Below are 20328 nucleotides of genomic sequence, written 5' to 3' on the forward strand. Positions count from 1 at the left end.
ATGAGGGTGAGTTAATGATGAAACAATTGTCATTTTTGAGTGAACTATCCCTTTAAGCAAAAACAGAATAAAAAGAAAAAGATTGTTTAATGTAAAAACCAATGTTTGATGATCAGTAAAGCTGAATCGTGTAGATCATGTTACTGTGGTTGTGACAGAGCTTGAGCAATCTCCAACAGATTCAAACTTCACCACTAATCATAGCAAATCACCCTCTTAGATTACTTTATTCAAACAAATTCCATCTTTTTCTTAATCTGAATGTCAAATAACTTGTAAGTCATGCATCTAAATGTGAACTTTGTTTAGTTAAACGCCTTCGGACCATGCTTTTTCATATGAGCGGCCTGTAAATGATGAGACGTGAAGAGCACTGCTACAGCTTTTCTCCAGTGTGAACTCTCATGTGTTTCATAAGGTTTATCTCTGTAGCTCTTTCCAAACTCAGAACGGGTGAAAGACCCGTCGACTCCAGTTTGTTTTTGTGTGAAATTCATTTGAGTCTGTGGAATGACTTCATTTCCTTCTTCATTTGTGAAATGATGTGGTTTTGAAACCGGTGTTGTCTGTCCTCTTGCACTTCCATTGGGTCTAAAATCGACATATAACATTCTCAATATTCAAATAAAAAAGGACAAATGAAAGCAAAAAATATAAAGTCACAACTATAGAATAATTTTAAGATTTATTTATGACTGCTAAGAGGCGTTTTAGGTTCACTAAAACAAACCGGATCATAAAGTCATTTTTCATAGTCAGAAGTCAAATTTATGACAACAAAAGTAGTCAGATTTAGTTTTAGGCTATATAAATAATACATTTACTCACAGTCTGATAAACAGCAGGTTGAGAGTTGTTTCGTGAACCACGATGGACTCATAAACTCTCATGGTTGAAATTAAATCAAATGGCAACATCTAGAAGAACACAGATAAATATATAATATATAGTTAGATACTTTATTATTATAGCAGCTGTTTCTATGGGCTGCTGTAAGCCGTCCGCCATACTGGAAAGGTCAAAGGGCATGTCTGTGAACACCTGAGAGCAAGTTTGTCTGCAAACATACTGAAGACTTTAGGGACTTGTATGAATATCTGTTTCTGCAATAGATTTCAGCAGATAATTTTACTAAACAAGGCATTGAGGCCGCAAGCTAAGTTATTTACAAGCCCTGAAATAAGCAAAGATAAGAACATGAAATCTAGACTTAAACAAACTGTTATTTTCACATTCAACCACTAGATAGCAGAAGTTCATTTCAGAGCAAACTCATGTGTGTTTTATTGAAGGTAGCCTGAAACCTGAGATGATGCAGTTTGGAAAAAACTATGCAGTGCAAAATCAAGGCTTGCTACTTTCTCTGCTTCAGGAGCCTATATTTAATGATTTGTGTGTGTGTGTTTGAGTACTGAGTAACTTAAAAATTATTTTTAGGACTTTAGTTTTATGTGCAGTTTGGGATTTGAATGACAGATTCACATTCAAACATCTATATCAAGAATTCAGATTATACAATTAACATTAAACAACTTGTTGATGTAATGCAATCCAGTTCAGGTTTTTACATTCATCTATTTGGATATGAAAGTGCATATTGCAATGTTTGATTCTGACAATGATAGGAAATAATTTTCCCTGCCATATTTATTCATTCATAAACATATAGATTACATGTGTGGGGGATTATGAAAGGTTTCACATTTACACACTTAGGTTTTCAGATGTTGAGTGTAATGAGAAAGCTACACATATATTTGAAACTTTCCAAATGTTACAGCACAGCATAAGACCCTGAATGTTTACGACTACAGTTTCACGCTTCTCAACTTTTTTCTGGCACACTTCACTCCTCTCTGCTCACAAGATCTGCCAGCACCTGCTTACTACGCGCCGGAAAACACGTAGACCCTAAAAAAAACAGGATTGTTATGCGCCCGCTTGAACAGATAAAGATTTTTAAGAAATAGTTCTTGATCACGCTATGGGACGTCCCAAATTGAGTAGGCTAGGTCTACTATTAAAGGAGGGAGTACACTTCTTTCCCCACAGATTAAATGTTGAAGTGCTCTGCTGGATTTAGACGAAAAGTGTGTTTCTGTGGACATTGCTTTAATCTTGGATCTTAGAGCTAATAATACGGTGCTTATTCGTAAGTTTCACTGTGTTTAATAATTGCTTTGTAGTTTTATTTATAGGATTTGTAAAGCTGTAGCATCTTCTTAAACGGATGCAGAGACCGTTCAACATACTGTTTAAATATTGATATCTGAAAGACCAAGAAAGACTGGTATTTTAATGTAATGTTAAGAAGAATAAAAAAAACAATGCCCCGCAGTTTATTTACTGCAGTTTGTTTGGGAAAACACAGAAAAGAAGGGAACACTAGAAGAGACAAATGGAGAGGAGGAGGGATGAACATTCACAAGCCACAGGATCAAAACCAGCAAATGTGGAGAATCTTGTTAAAAGGAACAGTTTGAATCTTGATGTGAATCTGAAATGTGAGTATTTAATAGTCCTGATGAATCCTTGATGAATAGATTTAGGACTTGCACAGAAATCACAAAGAGTCATATATTAAGTCACTTTTTAGTTTTTAGTGTGGTGTTTTGTCTGTCATTGGAGAAACTTGTTCAGTTTGTGATAAACCGAGAGCAGTAACTTTTTTGTTGTCATCGTCTTCATTCGTCTCTTCTAACATGCAATAATTCATCCAGCTTTAAAAATCTAAATAGACTAATTAAAAGCAGTATTATATTGTGTTTTCAGTCTCTCATGATGCAGACAGACATCTCGATGTATCAGAATCAAAGACGAGGTGAGTGATGCAGTTCATATACAGAGACAGACTCAAGACTAAGATTGAAACGATTGAAGATGTTTTTCTTTAATCTTACTGAGAGTTTAGCTGATCTTCAGTTGCTCATATCTCCAGCAGATCATCTGAACACCAACCAGACAAAACTCTGTGAATCTCTCACGTTTCTTCAGATGGAGCTGAAACAGTTAATTGTTTCCAGTCCTGGCTTTATCCAATCAGGAGCTTCTTCAGCAGCTTGGGTTCAGAAATCCACCTTTATGTAGAAAGTAGAAAGTATGTAAGTCTTGCCAGTTTACTCTTAACTGTAAAGGAGTTTTCCATATTGATTTTTTTTACAGGTGTTTTGTTTTCCGTTGTTGTTTTTGTTGTTTAACAGTGTTTTCTGTGTACACACAGTGAGCACAAATCAGAAATTACTGAACTGATCTTAACTGAGTTACAATAAAATGTCTTGAATGTAACTAGTTGGGAGAAAAAACCAGAGACAACAGCTTTATAAACCTGCTGCTGTCTTGTGTCATTAAAGGTGCCATATGCAGAAATTGAGGTAAAAATATCCATAATATGACCTACACGCATCAAAAGAATGAGAAGAAATAAGGGCGATGATGTCATAAAAAAAAATGTCAAGTTATAGTGCTGCAGAGATATCAACCTTAATTAGCATTAGCATTACTAGCCCCGGCCTGACAGGTGTTATAATACCAGTTTCGGCCATGGGAGGCGGTATGCGGGCAACATATCCAACAGCCAACCTGCAATACACGAATAACTCGCAGGGCGTACCTGAACCTGATGTCAATCGTGTGGAAAGTACAGCCCACTACTTTCAGTTCAGAGAAGAGAGCGAAAGGATAGCTGAAGCCCTTGGCAAGAGACCAACACCCGCTACAGGGAAACAACCGCGCTCGGAATCACAAATCAAATCCGATAAGAATACCAGAGTAAACATCGGCACTGCTTTTAATCGCTGGAGACAACTGATGGACCTGAAAGAAATGAGGTTCGACTCCGAATTTGCAAGTAAGATGCTGTTAGTATTTCGCTAGAAGTTTGTGTATTTGTTTTCGGGAAGTTATAACATAGAAATGTATCGAAGGCTGTTCGATAAACGTGCTAATGTTAGCGATGGCTAACCGTAGCTGCGTTTGATTAATTAGCTAGCTATAACTTAACGTTACCCATTTTATTATATAGGGCTGTGCATGTCTTTACTCATGTACATCTCATCAGTAAAGACGCTCCTGTAATTAGGAGTATATCTCCAGCACATGTGTTCAGATAAGGATTGCCAGGTTTTCACAACAAATCCTGCCCAGTTGCTTCTCAAAACTAGCCCAATCTCGCTTCCAGAAGGTTCCCCGATAAAACATTGCTTCCCGGGGTTAAAACATAGGTTTTTTTAGCAGGGTTGCCTTGGTATAATTCACATTTTAGGGGCTAAATATCACGTTATTTGTATTGGGGTCGCTGTGACCAGCGGACATGAAAAACAACCCCCACAGACTTGGCAACACTGGTTGGCATTTACTACACAGAGCCATAATTCACTGACAATCTACACAACATCGATGTTAAAATCGCAGGCGATTCTTTGTCGATTTTGAAAGCGATTTTGTGTTAGTTGTCGGTAGACTAAGGCTCTGTGCAGTTACTGCCGCTCCACCTGAAGCAGTGTTGCCAAGTCTGCGTTTGTTTTTCATGTCCGCGGTTTGAAGCAATCCCAATACCAATAACGTGATATTTAGCCCCTAAAATGCTAATTTTACCAGGGAAACCCTTCCCAAAAAAATTTCTTTTAACCCCGGGAAGCAATTTTTATCGGGTAACCTCCCAGTTTTGGACTAGTTTTAAGAAGCAACTGGGCAGGATTTGTTGTGAAAACCTGGCAACCCTGATCTGAATGCACATGCTGGAGATATACTTCTAATTACAGGATCGTCTTTACTGATGAGAGGTGCATGAAAATCTCATTCGATTTTTTGCACAGCCCTATGTATCATAACTAACCTGCTCTGTCTAGTCTGTTGGTGTCCGTATCCTCTTTGCTTCGTGGTTTTTCTGTGCGCGAAAAAATTTATGTGTGGCGTGAAAGCGTGTGAAAAGAGTCAATTGCGTGTGTCTCACGGTGAATGCTTGAGAGTTGGCACATTAGTTCTCAAGCAGAATAAAGGACAGGTTGATTATTGCTGTTTAGCGTTTGTATTAATCTATGATGTGTCCCTGTTTGCGTACAGGGACATAAAAAATAAATTAAAAGTGATACGTGGACCAAGGTGTCTGAGATTGTTCATTTTAAGTAAAGGATTCTAATATTTCGTCCACAACAATATTTAATGAGGTTATAACTCCTTGTGGCTTGTTTGCTTTGCGGCCGCTTTAAATACAAAATAAGCATTTGATCTACGTCAGAGCGTCTGAGCGCTCACAAATCTTTCTGTAGCGTCGTGAGCAGAGCGGCAAGAACGATTTTTGATGCTCTAGACGCCGGCGGTGTGAACGCACAGTTAGGCTTCAGCTATGGCTGTAGTGTTGTTGTGAAAGTAGGGGAGGAGCATAGAGACTATGCCGTTTCTCGTTTGTTACTCTAGAGTAGACCAATTCACTTTATTGAGGCATACTGCCCCCATCTGGTATGGAATGTGGAGTATGACCTGATTTTTTTTGCCAAACATTACAGATGGCACCTTTAATGTTTAGTGAAAAAAAAAAATGCTTTTTCATCAATCTTGACTTAACTTCTTTATACCTTTAATAAGGATTAAGCTATATTTAATTTATCGTTGTAGTATTTCATACCTGAATGCTGCACAGTATCTTTCATTTGTATCCTTGTTCATTTGTATTTGCACTATCGCTCATAATTTGGTTATAAATTATTTTATTTTAATGCCCAGGGAATGTTCATTGGTCCTACCTTACAAATATTCAAATATATTGTGTATATGTAAAGATTGTGTATACTGTATGTACTGTATGTTTTTTTATTATGATTCTGCCAAAAATAAACTCTCATCATCATTTGCTCACCCTCATGTCCTCATTGTTTCAGTATTGCTTTGCTACACAAAACTAAATGCCTCAATGTTCATATGATCTCATATTTAGATTTTAGAAGGGTAGAAAAAAATTTTTTTTGAACCTGGGGATTAGTTTTGAGTTCTGAAACTATGTTTTTATTTGTAGCATAACCCTATGTGTAGATCAATAACATTTATCAAGAGACCAGCAAAGAAAGAACAGCCACATCCAGTAAAATGAGAAAAATTCTGGATACAGTAGACGGTCTAACACTGAGTGAAGTCCATATCACTTGCTTCAACATGTTCCTTCCTGGGAGAAGACAAGAAGACTAAAGAGACAAATGTTTATGTGTGAAAATATTTAGGAATGTGAATCAAACCCAGTATCCACACACACACACACACTCTCTCTCACACCCTCACACACAGTGCGCGCACACACACACACACACACGCACACTCCAGCACACACCCGCACACACACACACACACACACACACACACTCCAGCACACACACACACACACACACACACTCCAGCACACACCCACACACACACACACACACACACACACACTCCAGCACACACCCGCACACACACACACACACACACACACACACACACACCCACACACACCCGCACACACACACACACACACCCTCACACGTGTGTTTGTTTCTGTGAACTGAGGGGACTTTCCATAGACTTCAATTACTTTTCTACTGACCAAATGATATTTTCTATCCCCTAACCCTAAACATTTTTGCGTTGTTAAATTTTCAGATAAAAATTTAATAGTTAATAGTACTTTCTACTTGTTATATTTTTTACCCTCATTGTCCTCTAAATGTAAAAAATGTCAGGTTTTACTATCCTTGTGGGGATATTTGATACATACACACACACACATACACACACACACACACACACACACACATCTGTGATGCAAAATACCAAAATAATATTATTTATATGTTAATTACATTGCAACATTGCAAACAACGATAAAATCAGAGAAGAACTTAACCGCAAGCATTTAAGTTCATAAAGAAAACAAAGGGAACAATAGCCTAAAATCTTCAATAGGTTAATATTTAAAATTGTGTATGAATTTGCATCAAAAAAATTTAATCAGTTGATTCGTTTACTCGAATAGTATGTGCACGTACAGTATGAGGGGCAATTACATTTGGTTTGCAAATAATTTGCAATTAATACATATTTGTTCAAACATTTTCCTACATTCTCTAATGACAATGGATCAGTTTATTATCAGTTACTCATTTTATTCTGTAGGAGAGTGGGGCCCAACATAAGACTTTTAGACTTTATCAAGTTATGTAAAAGCATATGGGGCTCAAAAACATTTAGTTTTATGTGCAGTTTGGGATTTGAATGACAGATTTCACATTCAAATGTGCATTGCAAGAGTTCAGAAAATCAAATTCACATTAACTTTACGTATCTTAATACAATTATAGAATACAATTCAGGTTTTTTCATTATTTGGACCTGAAAGGGCAAACTGCAATGTTCGTTTCACACATAAGAAGCTCATTTCACCTGTCATATTTGTTCTTCATAGGTATAAACAGGCCTTTAAATATGTATGTTTTTTTTAAAAGGTTTCAGATGTACACTTTCATTATCATTTTAGACTCAGTCCAGCATCAGAGGTGGAGTAAGTCTATAGTAAGCAAGCTACACAGATATTGGAAATGATCCAAATGTAACACACGGGGCACAACATACCCTCACTGTTTACAACTGGCCTACATGATGCTTTTTTTTAGTTTTTTGGCAGCTTCAGAGTCTGCTCTCATAAGAACTGCCAACTCTTTCTTGCTACGCGCTGGAGAACACGTAGAGCAAGCACGTAACTAAACAGATAGAGATACAGTTCTTGATCAAGTAAATTTATGCAGGAACCTTTCGACATACTTATTGAAAACATAAATACACATACATACAAAAATGTTTTATGTAGTAACGTTCACAGAGATAGAGAGAAAAAACAATGCCCCACAGTTTATTTACTGTGAAAACACAGAAAAGATGGAAGAAGAGGAGAGAGATGAAGAGGAGGATGAAGGAAAATTTACAATGCTCGGATACATCCCTGAACAACACATAAAATATCTCAGTACTGCACAGCTGCAAATAACTCATCCTTCATCTGTAAATAACTCATATGCACATTCATGGACATGAACAAGCGTAAATGGTACATTAACTGCCGATAACTGGACAGGAGTGTGAAGCATTGACTGGGAATAAAAATAAATAAATAAATAAATAAAAAATGATACTAACCTATGTTCTGTTGAAAAATCCTATTTAATACATTAAAATGTTATAAACCCTTGACCCATTCTGTGCTTTACAAAATATACTTACTACTGACAGGTCATTAATTCCAACATGGCTTATACTTTAATACTTTAAATATCACCACTTGCATTAATGTAGACCATTATATTCTATTATTGACCATTCTGAGTGAGCTGGGTGAAGGGAGGAAGGGGATGAGGAGGAACCAGTGCATATTTGAGAGAGGCGTGTCCTGCACCTGCACTCTGTCTTGAAGAGGCCTGTCTATGTTTGTTTTGTCTGTTTATCAAGAGATCAACGAACTGTTGCATATGTGAAAGAGGCATTCCCGCACTTTCTCTGAGTGAGATGTTGAAACAGATGTCTGTATGTTAATGCACTGTGTGTATTTTGTGTGTCTCAGAAGATCAAAGTGTCTGAGGTTCTGTAATTCTCACAGAGAGAACAGCCATAATGCTGTAAAAATTAGAAAAATGCCCCTGAAGCAAGCAAATCTGGATACTGTATTGGGACAGGCCTGATCTAACATTGATTGAAGTCCATATCACCTGCTTGAACTCATGATCCTTCCTGGGAGAAGAAGACAAAATTTTACAGTGTTATATTGGAATATATTTAGGAATGTGAATCACACCCAGTATCCATAAACACATAAAACACACACACACTGTCTAGAGAGAGAGAGAGAGAGAGAGAGAGAGAGACAGAATGAGAGAATTTATACAAAAATGGCTGGGCGCTCTATGTTTATTAGGGGTAGACTACAGGAGAACTGAGCAGCATAGAGCGCCCTCTGGCGGCTGGAGACGGTAATGTTTTCTATTGGTTCATTTCTCTTGGTTCATGTTAAATTAATTTTGATAAATAAGTCGCACCTGACTATAAGTCACAGGACCAGCCAAACTATGAAAAAAAGTCCGACTTATAGTCCGGAAAATACGGTAGTTATTCACAGTGTTGGGAAGGTAACTTTGGAAATGTAATAGTTACAGATTACAAGTTACAATGTTTAAAATGTAATACTAGTGTAACTTTTTCAATTACTTTATTAAAGTAATGTAACTGATTACTGTTGATTAAATGATGAATGAATGAATTAATCTAATGAATGTTTATTTTCAACTTTTAATCATTTTCAACCATTTACAAAATGCAGGGTTAACCTTACAGGTTCAACACTGTGCTCAACACTGTCAGACTTTCACAATCCTTCATCACTTGAACTTAGACGATCACATTTGAACAAATCCAACACACAATCAGACTTTTTACTGCCTTTTACTTTGAGATTGATCTGAAGTTCAATGCAGATTAAAAATCATAAGAAATTGTTTCCTGATACTGTTTTTGAAAACCAAATCTTTGCATAACTACAGGAATCACTGCATCTAACAATGGTTTGGGGAAAATAGTTAAAATAATAAATAAAAGCATATGCATCAACTCAAATACAGTTATCTTACAGTATAAGCATGTGTCCTACTATGTGCACTAAACTCCTGAAACATTGGTGTCTTTTTGAAACATTGGTGTCTCTCTGTATATGATATGAAGATAGTTTTCAGAGCAGTTCTAGAGATGATGTTTATGTGTTCATCATATATTGAGGCGGCAGATGCTGAAAACACTGCTAGCTTCAGTAGACCTATGTGTAGTAAATGAAACCGCATGTATGCATCATTAATTTCCACAAGGGGTGGACTGGGAAACAAATTCAGACCGGGAAATCTCGCACAAATTCATGGACAACACAATTTTTTTATAGACCTGACATAAAAAAAGGTTTAAATCTTTAGGTTGGATTCATGCAAAACAATTAAAAGTTCTCTCCTGAACTGCACCTTCACTTCCATTTTCTAATGACTTTAAAACTCATGAGATTTAACAAAGCTATACTTTCTAAATTGCCTACATGTCAAAAGTAGTACATCACTACAATATCTTTAACAAAAAAAATCCTAATACTGAACATAAGTCATATTTTTCCTTTACAAAAATTAACCATGCTTTTATTATAGTGGAACTACAGTGTCCATGTTTTGTTTTTGGCAAATGGATTGCCATTTGTATTTATTTTTACATTAATTAATATTTTAATTAATTTTTAAGTTGTTATTACCATGGTTTAACAATAGTAAGCATTGTTTTTGGATTTATAGTAGAATCATGATCATTTCTGTAAGGGTTGTGTTGTTATCTGCTCTAGCTCTCCCTAAACCTATTATAAAAGATTATTATTTTTCTGCTAAATTATTATTGTAACATTACTATAGATAATGATGTCCTTTACACAGTATTCATGATTTATTAGAGATTTAATTACCAAATGGTGGATTCGGAAATAATCGCTTTACTTCATGAAACTGAAAATCACCTTCCCTTTAAAACTGCTTTAAATTAGAAAAAAAAAACATTCTAAAGTAAAGCGCAGCTCATACAATAACAATATTATGAAGTTAGACATTTGTGATCCCGGAGCACAAAAGCAATCATAAGTAGCACAGGTATATTTGTAGAAATAGCCAGCAATAACGTTGTATGGGTCAAAATTATTGATTTTTCATTTATGCCAAAAATCATTGGTATATTAAAGATCACGTTCCATTATGATATTTTGTAAATTTCCTACTGTAAATATATCAAACTTTAATTTTTGATTAGTAATATGCATTGCTAAGAACTTCACTTGGGCAACTTTAAAGATTATTTTCTCAATATTTAGATTTTTTTGCACCCTCAGATTCCAGTTTTTCAAATAGTTGTAACTCGGCCAAATATTGTCTGAATGGAAAGATTTATTTCCATTATTTATTCAACTTCCAGATGACCATGTTACAAAATAATGCTAATACTGAATATAATTATACATACAGTATGTATAATTATATTCAGTATTAGCATGATTTTAAGCAGAAATGCCTGTGTACACACACACACACACACACACACACTACATCTGTGATGCAAAATACCAAAATAATATTTGTATATATTGTCTAACATTGCAACATTGCAAACAACAATAAAATCAGAGAAATACTGTTTGTAAGAAACACAAGAATAAAGAAAATAAAGGGAACAATAGCCTAAAATCTTTATTTTATTTAAATTTAATAATTTAATTTAATTTTTTAATTTGTTGATATTTAAAATTTTAAATGAATATTGCATGAAAATTTTATTCACTTATGTGAGCTCATTGCCTGCAACCTTGTCAATGACCAAAAATCTAAGATGTGTTTAAGTGGAATTTCAGAATTAGCATTGCGTGAGAAAGCACAGTGTATTTGTTTTGTTTTGTTTTGTGTTTTGTTTTTCTTTTGTTTAGTCGAGTTAGTTTTGCACTAAACACAGGGATTTACGGCAAACGATGTCTGGCAAAACATCACACTTTTCCGAGCACTTCGCTGACAAATTATCTCGTTAACCAAACCACTGAGGATGCTCCACCGTCCTGATGAGTCACAGTAACGGAGCCCAGACGCTGTGAATCTGTTTATCAGGAGAATCAACACTGGCACAGAGACGGCGGGTCGGAGGGTTGCACGTATGAGGGACAATTACAAGGTAACACTTTTTGGCTTCATCAAGTTGTGTAAAACCACATGGGGTTCAAAATATCATTTTTTATCCACATTAATTTTACACTTGTCTAATACAAATATTTTATTTGAGGGAATCAAGTGTTATGTGCAGTCTCATTGCAAGAGTTCAGAAAATCAAATTCACATCAAATAACTTCACATAGCTTCATACAATTATAGATTACAATTCAGGTTTTCTCATTAATATTTTCATTAGTAATGTTTGATTCACACATAAGAAGCTCATTTCACCTGTCATATTTATTCTTCATAGGTATAAACAGGCATTTAAATATGTGTGGGGGATTTTGAAAGGTTTCAGATGTACACTTTCATTATCATTTTAGACTCAGTCCAGCATCAGAGGTGGAGTAAGTCTATAATAAGCAAGCTACACAGATATTGGAAACGATCCAAATGTAACACACGGGGCACAACATACCCTCACTGTTTACAACTGGCCTACATGATGCTTTTTTTTAGCTTTTGTGGCACGCCACGGCTTGGCCAAGGTATAATTTGTCAGTTTCTGTGTTTATTTTTTGTTTTGTATATTGTTGATGGTGTTTTTGCATGGCATCAGTGCACAATAAATATTATATAATTATAAAAATGTGTCAGTAGATTTACACCTCCAGCAGAATGCTCCAAAATTTGACAAGCTCATGAATGTAAAAATATAATTGATCTTTTGCTATACTTTCATGAGCTTTACATTTTATTATCAGAATGTTCCTGCTGGTCTACAGAATTAAACCAATAATAAATACAGGTGGCATACTTTAAGAGTTAGTTTTCTGAGTTATGGACAAGTGTTGTACTGAAATAAGCAAAGATAAGAACATGAAATCTAGACTTAAACAAACTGTTATTTTCACATTCAACCACTAGATAGCAGAAGTTCATTTCAGAGCAAACTCATTTGTGTTTTATTGAAGGTAGCCTGAAACCTGAGATGATGCAGTTTGGAAAAAACTATGCAGTGCAAAATCAAGCCTTGCTACTTTCTCTGCTTCAGGAGCCTATATTGAATGATGTGTGTGTGTGTGTTTGAGTACTGAGTAACTTAAAAATTATTTTTAGGACTTTAGTTTTATGTGCAGTTTGGGATTTGAAAGATTCACATTCAAACATCTATATCATGAATTCAGATAATAAAATTCACATTAAACAATTATTGATGTAATGCAATCCAGTTCAGGTTTTTAAATTCATCTATTTGGGTATGAAAGTGCAAATTGCGATGTTTGATTCTGACAATGATAGGAAATCATTTTCCCTGCCATATTTATTCATTCATAAACATATAGATTACATGTGTGGGGGATTATGAAAGGTTTCACGTTTACACTTAGGTTTTCATTATCATTTTAGAATCAGTCAGATGTTGAGTGTAATGAGAAAGCTACACATATATTTGAAGACCTGAATGTTTATGACTACAGTTTCACGCTTCTCAACTTTTTTTTTTGGCACACTTCACTCCTCTCTGCTCACAAGATCTGCCAACACCTGCTTACTACGCGCCGGAAAACACGTAGACCCTAAACAAAACAAAACAGGATTGTTATGCTTCTTCTGAACAGATAAAGATTTTTAGGGATTAGTTCTTGATCACGTTATGGGACGTCCCAAATTAAGTGGGCTACTATTAAAGGAGGGTGTTACACTTTTCTTTTTGCTACGGATTAAATGTTGAAGTGCTCTGCTGGATTTAGACGAAAAGTGTTTTGTGGACATTGCTTTAATTTATCATTGTGGATCTTAGAGCTAATAATACGGTGCTTATTCGTAAGTTTCACTGTGTTTAGTAATTGCTTTGTAGTTTTATTTTTAGGATTTGTAAAGCTGTAGCATCTTCTTAAACGGATGCAGAGACCTTTTGACATACTGTTTAAATGTTGATATCTGAAAGACTGGTATTTTAATGTAATGTTAAGAAGAATAAATGCCCTGCAGTTTATTTACTGCAGTTTGTTTGGGAAAACACAGAAAAGAAGGGAACATTAGAAGAGACAAATGGAGAGGAGGAGGGATGAACATTCACAAGCCAGCGGATCAAAACCAGCAAATGTGGAGAATCTTGTTAAAAGGAGGAGTATGAGTCAACCTCCTCTGGATCTGAAATGTGAGTATTTAATAGTCCTGATGAATCCTTGATGAATAGATTTAGGACTTGCACAGAAATCACAAAGAGTCATATATTAAGTCACTTTTTAGTTTTTAGTGTGGTGTTTTGTCTGTCATTGGAGAAACTTGTTCAGTTTGTGATAAACCGAGAACAACTAACTTTTTTGTTGTCATCATCTTCATTCGTCTCTTCTAACATGCAATAATTCATCCAGCTTTAAAAATCTAAATAGACTTATTAAAAGCAGTATTATTTTGTGTTTTCAGTCTCTCATGATGCAGACAGACCAGAGAGTTATCTCGATGTATCAGAATCAAAGACGAGGTGAGTGATGCAGTTCATATACAGAGACAGACTCAAGACTAAGATTGAAACGATTGAAGATGTTTTTCTTTAATCTTACTGAGAGTTTAGCTGATCTTCAGTTGCTCATATCTCCAGCAGATCATCTGAGCACCAACCAGACAAAACTCTGTGAATCTCTTACATTTCTTCAGATGGAGCTGAAATAGTTAATTGTTTCCAGTCCTGGCTTTATCCAATCAGGAGCTTCTTCAGCAGCTTGGGTTCAGAAATCCACCTTTATGTAGAAAGTAGAAAGTATGTAAGTCTTGCCAGTTTACTCTTAACTGTAAAGGAGTTTTCCATATTGATTTTTTTACAGGTGTTTTATTTTCCGTTGTTGTTTTTGTTGTTTAACAGTGTTTTCTGTGTTTTCTGTGCACACACAGTGAGCACAAATCAGACATTACTGAACTGATCTTAACTGAGTTACAATAAAATGTCTTGAATGTAACTAGTTGGGAGAAAAACCAGAGACAACAGCTATATACTTATAAACCTGTTGCTGTCTTGTGTCATTAATGTTTAGTGAAAAAAAAAAAAAACGCTTTTTCATCAATCTTGACTTAACTTCTTTACACCTTTAATAAGGATTAAGCTATATTTAATTTATCGTTGTAGTATTTCATACCTGAATGCTGGACAGTATCTTTCATTTGTATCCTTGTTCATTTGTATTTGCACTATCGCTCATAATTTGGTTATAAATTATTTTATTTTAATGCCCAGGGAATGTTCATTGGTCCTACCTTACATAAAATCAAATATATTGTGTATATGTAAAGATTGTGTATACTGTATGTACTGTATGTTTTTTTAATATGATTCTGCCAAAAATAAACTATCATCATCATTTGCTCACCCTCATGTCCTCATTGTTTCAGTATTGCTTTGCTACACAAAACTAAATGCCTCAATGTTCATATGATCTCATATTTAGATTTTAGAAGGGTAGAAAATTATTTGTATTTTGGACCAAGGGATTAATTTTGTTTCATTTTTATTTGCAGTGTAAAGTTGTATATATGCTATGTATCAAGAACATTTTTCAAAGAGACCTGCAAAAAAAAAGAAGAAAAAAAAAAAAAAAGAGCCAGAACAGCCACATCCAGTAAAAAAATGAGACAAATTCCTCTGAAGCAAATACTTCTGGATACAGTAGACTGTCTAACACTGAGTGAAGTCCATATCACCTGCTTCAACATGTTCCTTCCTGGGAGAAGACAAGAAGACTAAAGAGACAAATGTTTATGTGTGAAAATATTTAGGAATGTGAATCAAACCCAGTATCCACACACACATGCAAAATACCAAAATAATATTATTTATATGTTAATTACATTGCAACATTGCAAACAACAATACATTCAGAGAAGAACTTAACTTGAAGCATAAAGAAAACAAAGGGAACAATAGCCTAAAATCTTCAATTTGTTAATGTTTAAATTTTTATATGCATTTTGCATCAATATTTTTTAAATCAGTTTATTTGTTTATTTGAGATTGTTGCCTGCAACATTGTCAATGAACAAAAATCTAAGATGCGTTTGTGAGTGGAATTTCAAAAATGTGCTTTGCGTGAGAAAGCAGGATTATTATTATTATTATTTTTTTATTTAGTTGAGTTAGTTTTGCAATAAACACAGTGTGATTCACAGCAGTCGAGGTCTTGCAATTCTCTGAGTACACTTCTCTAAGCGCTTCACTGACTTATCTCTAAGCTATCTCGTGCGTATCACATGCATGCCAGCAAACCACTGAGGATGCTCCACAGTCCTGATGAGTCACAGCAGCGGAGCCCAGACGCTGTGAATCTGTCTATCAGGAGAGATGGGGGGGGGGGGTGCACGTACAGTGTGAGGGGCAATTACATTTGGTTTGCAAATTAATTATTCATTTCACAATTTTACATACTTATTCAAAATTTTCAATTTTTTACTGCAATGTTTGATTCACACATAAGAAACTCATTTCACCTGTCATATTTATTCTTCATAGGTATAAACAGGCATTTAAATATGTGTGGGGGATTTTGAAAGGTTTCAGATGTACACTTTCATTATCATTTTAGACTCAGTCCAGCATCAGAGGTGGAGTAAGTCTATAATAAGCAAGCTACACAGATATTGGAAATCAGAATCAGAATCAGAATGAGCTTTATTGCCAGGTATGTTCACACATACGAGGAATTTGTTCTCGAGACAGAAGCTCCACAGTACAACAGAATGACAGTGAGAGAACATAAAACACATAATAAAAGAATTAAAAAATACAAATAAGTAGGTAAGGAATGACAATGTACAAATTGACAATTGTAGGCAGGTATATTACAAGAAGCAGTTATGTATGTACAGGTATATTATGTGCAAAAATTAAGTGTACACCAAATATGTGTGTTATATAAATAAGTGTATGTGTATATAAATATAAAGTGTAGTGTGTTCCACAGTTATTATCAATTGTTCATTAGATGGATTGCCTGAGGGAAGAAACTGTTCCTGTGTCTGGTCGTTCTAGTGCTCAGTGCTCTGTAGCGTCGACCAGATGGCAACAGTTCAAAGAGGGAGTGTGCTGGATGTGAGGGGTCCAGAGTGATTTTACTGGCCCTTTTGCTCACTCTGGATAAGTACTAGGCCTGTCACTTTTAGTTCGTAAATCGATTGCACAATCGATCGGACCAACCAAAAAAAGTTTCGAAAATGAAAATAGGGAATCGATTTTAACCAAATATGTACACTATTAATTTTAAAAGAATTAAACAATTAAAAAATATATATGTAACAAAACTCACAAACAAGCAGAAAAAGAAAATAAAGAATTCCAAAAGTGCAGTATGAAAATACCAGCAATTTTACGCGCCTATAAGACCCAGTGACGTCGAAAGCGACCTTGTATGCTGCGTTCACACCAAACGCGAATAGAGCGCCTGGCGGGAATGATTTCAATGTTAAGTCAATGTAAAGATGCATTTACACGCGTCTGGAGGTCTCATGGCGAGGTAGATGCGAATTCACCTCATTCGCGCATCTACAGGAGATTCTGAGTTATGAAAAGGACCACTGCAAGCTGACAGACCTTGCGCAGCTGTACCCGTGTGTCCCTGGGACATCAGTGCGGTCGGAGCATGTCTTCTCAACAGCTGGACATACAGTGAATAAAAAAACGCTCTGTTCTGGACCCCGAAATGTTTATCGACTTGTTTTCATGTCCAATAAATCTGTAATGGCCCTAGCCTTTTGATGCATTTCCTTATGCTTGCCTAGTCCCGCCTAGCCTAAGTGTCGGTTACGTTCAATAAAAAAAAACACACAGGGCCTGTTCTCAAGTCCATTTAAAAGTAAAATTTTTTGAACAGTTGTTTGAAATGGATTGAATCATTATTTAAAATAATCTTGGAGATTTTTGAATTGCCTAAATCATAAATGCAGCCGGGTTGAAGCCTGCAGTGATGTTTTTCTTTTGTTATGACAGCCGTCCCCTCTGCATATATATTTTGTCGAGAATGTTGCACTCCTGTTGCTTTTCTGCACGAAACTTCATGCCAATAAATAAGAAATATTGCTGACTTGTGCGTTTCCGTTGCATTCGTCCGTTATTTTACGCTGAAAAAGGAAAAGTTTTTTTTTAGACATGGAAAATTGATTTTACGATCGATTCAATGAACACTTATGTCTTAAAAATCGAAAGTGATTTTTTCACAAAAGTGACAGCCCTAATAAGTACAGTTCTTGAATAGACGGGAGGGTTGTACCGATGATTCGCTCAGCAGTCCGGACTACCCTCTGTAGTCTTCTGAGGTCAGATTTAGAAGCTGAGCTGAACCAGACAGTTACTGAAGTGCAGAGGATGGATTCAATGATGGTGGAGTAGAACTGTTTTAGCAGCTCCTGTGGCAGGTTAAACTTCTGTAGCTGACAAAGGTACCCGATCATCTCCACTGTTTTGAGCGTGTTAAGCTCCAGGTTGTTGAGAGTGCACCAGACAGCCAGCTCTTTAACCTCCTGTCTGTAAGCAGACTCATCACCGTCCTGAATGAGGCAGATGAGTGTGGTGTCATCTGCAAACTTCAGGAGCTTGACAGAGGGGTCCTTAGATGTGCAATCGTTGGTGTACAGGGAGAAGAGCAGTGGGGAGAGGACACAGCCCTGGGGAGCTCCGGTGCTGATTGTACGGGTGCTGGATGTGTATTTTCCCAGCCTCACTAGCTGCTGCCTGTCTGTCAGGAAGCTGTTGATCCACTGACAGACGGAGGTGGGCACGGAGAGCTAAGTTAATGTGGGCAGGAGGAGGTTTGGGATGACAGTATTAAAAGCCGAGCTGAAGTCCACAAACAGGATCCTCATATGTCACCGGTCTATCTTGGTGTTGCAGAACATAATGCAGTCCAATGTTTACTGCATCGTCCACAAAACAATCCAAATGTAACACACGAGGCACAACATACCCTCAATGTTTACAACTAGCCTACATGATGCTTTTTTTTTGTTTTTTGGCAGCCTCTGAGTCTGCTCTCATAAGAACTGCCAACTCTTTCTTGCTACGCGCTGGAGAACACGTAGAGCAAGCACGTAACTAAACAGATAGAGATACAGTTCTTGATCAAGTTCTGGGATAATGTCCCATGTTAACTAGGAGTGTTTAAACACACTTTTTGTTTGTGTTGAGTGAACTGTTGACATGCTTGCTGCAAATCTGGATTTACTGTAAACGAAAGTGTATTTCTATGGACATAGCTTTATTTCATCGATGTGGATCAAAAAGCTTAGTTATATGAGTTGTTTTTAAGTTATATTGTATTTTAACTCTGTAAGCTTTGTAAAACTGTACCGTGGTCTAAAAATGTATGCAGGGACCTTTTGACACACTTATTGAAAACATAAAAACATTGATATCTGAAAGACTGGTATTTTTATGTATTGATGTTCACCAAGATAGAGAGAAAAAACAATGCCCCACAGTTTATTTACTGTGATTTGTTCAGGAAAACACAGAAAAGACAGAAGAAGAGGAGAGAGATAAAGAGGAGGAGGATGGAGGAAAATTCACAATCCAGAGGATCAAAACCCACCGATTCGGATGTAGTCACTCATAACACCCATTCAGAGTGATAACATCCCACATCTGGCGATTACAATCTTGTTAAACAGAGTAGTATGTGATCTGAAACCACAGTGTGAGTATTTAATAGCTCCGATTAATCTTTGATAAATATTGAAGTTCAGTTATAGTGATAAACAGAGAGCAGCTCATTTTTTCTAACTCTCTTTTTAGATTATCACCTCTTCTAATATGCAACAATTTATCCAGCACTTAAAAACTATATGAGGATAATAAAAAGTAGAGTCAATCAGATGTATCAGAATCAAAGACGAGGCGAGTGATTCAGTTCTGACTCAAGGATTAAAGCTGAAATTATTTAAGATGTGTTTCTTAAATGTTACCGAGAGTTTAGCTGATTTTCAATTGCTCAAATAATCCTCAGAAGGTTAAATAGATATATACTGTACACCCAAAATGAAGTGAAATTATTGGCCGGGGGCGAGTACCCTCGTCAGGACAATCTTAACTGAGTGACAATAAAATGTCTTAAAAAATGCAAATATTTGGGAGAATAACTTGGCTTTATAAACCTGCTGCTGTCTTGTGTCATTAATGTGAAATAAAGAACAGATGACAATAAAAAAAATGAAACTTAACTTCATTGACTTAATGTTTATACATTACAGTAGGCTGTTTCATACCTGAATTGTATTTATTTGTGCTTTTGCATGTAATTTGTTCATTTGATCTGGTTTTATTACTGAGTGTTTATTTGTCTTTTTAACTTTATTTATTTTTCTAAAATCTAATGTTCATTGGCTTACCTTACATCTCAAAGCTGGAGTTAACTCTTCAAATACATTGTTTAAAAGTAAATATTGTGTATACTGTATTTACATACGGTAAATTGATGTAGAATGCCACATGATGAAATATCAAATGGGTAACATATGCTCTTTGTTATAAACTGAAGTCATGTCTCTTGTTGATAACAAACACACTTCATGTGTAACTTTATTGTAAATCTGATTTTAAATGTTTTAGAGAAGTATG

General features: G+C 35.8%; 1 long non-coding RNA gene across 2 annotated transcripts; it reads left to right on the forward strand.

The window, feature by feature from the left end:
• Positions 1–2007: 2007 nt before the first annotated feature.
• Positions 2008–15096, forward strand: LOC113039095 (uncharacterized). Of its 2 annotated transcripts, none has more exons than XR_003274852.1 (4): positions 2008–2152; positions 13755–13890; positions 14160–14217; positions 14335–15096. It is a non-coding gene; the product is annotated as an uncharacterized LOC113039095 (long non-coding RNA). The 2 variants fall into 2 exon arrangements; XR_003274853.1 differs by having other exon boundaries at positions 14338–15096.
• The last annotated feature ends 5232 nt before the right edge of the window (positions 15097–20328 follow it).

The sequence above is a fragment of the Carassius auratus genome, chromosome 21, assembly GCF_003368295.1.
Source record: "Carassius auratus strain Wakin chromosome 21, ASM336829v1, whole genome shotgun sequence".
In the NCBI taxonomy this organism is placed as follows: Eukaryota; Metazoa; Chordata; class Actinopteri; order Cypriniformes; family Cyprinidae; genus Carassius; species Carassius auratus.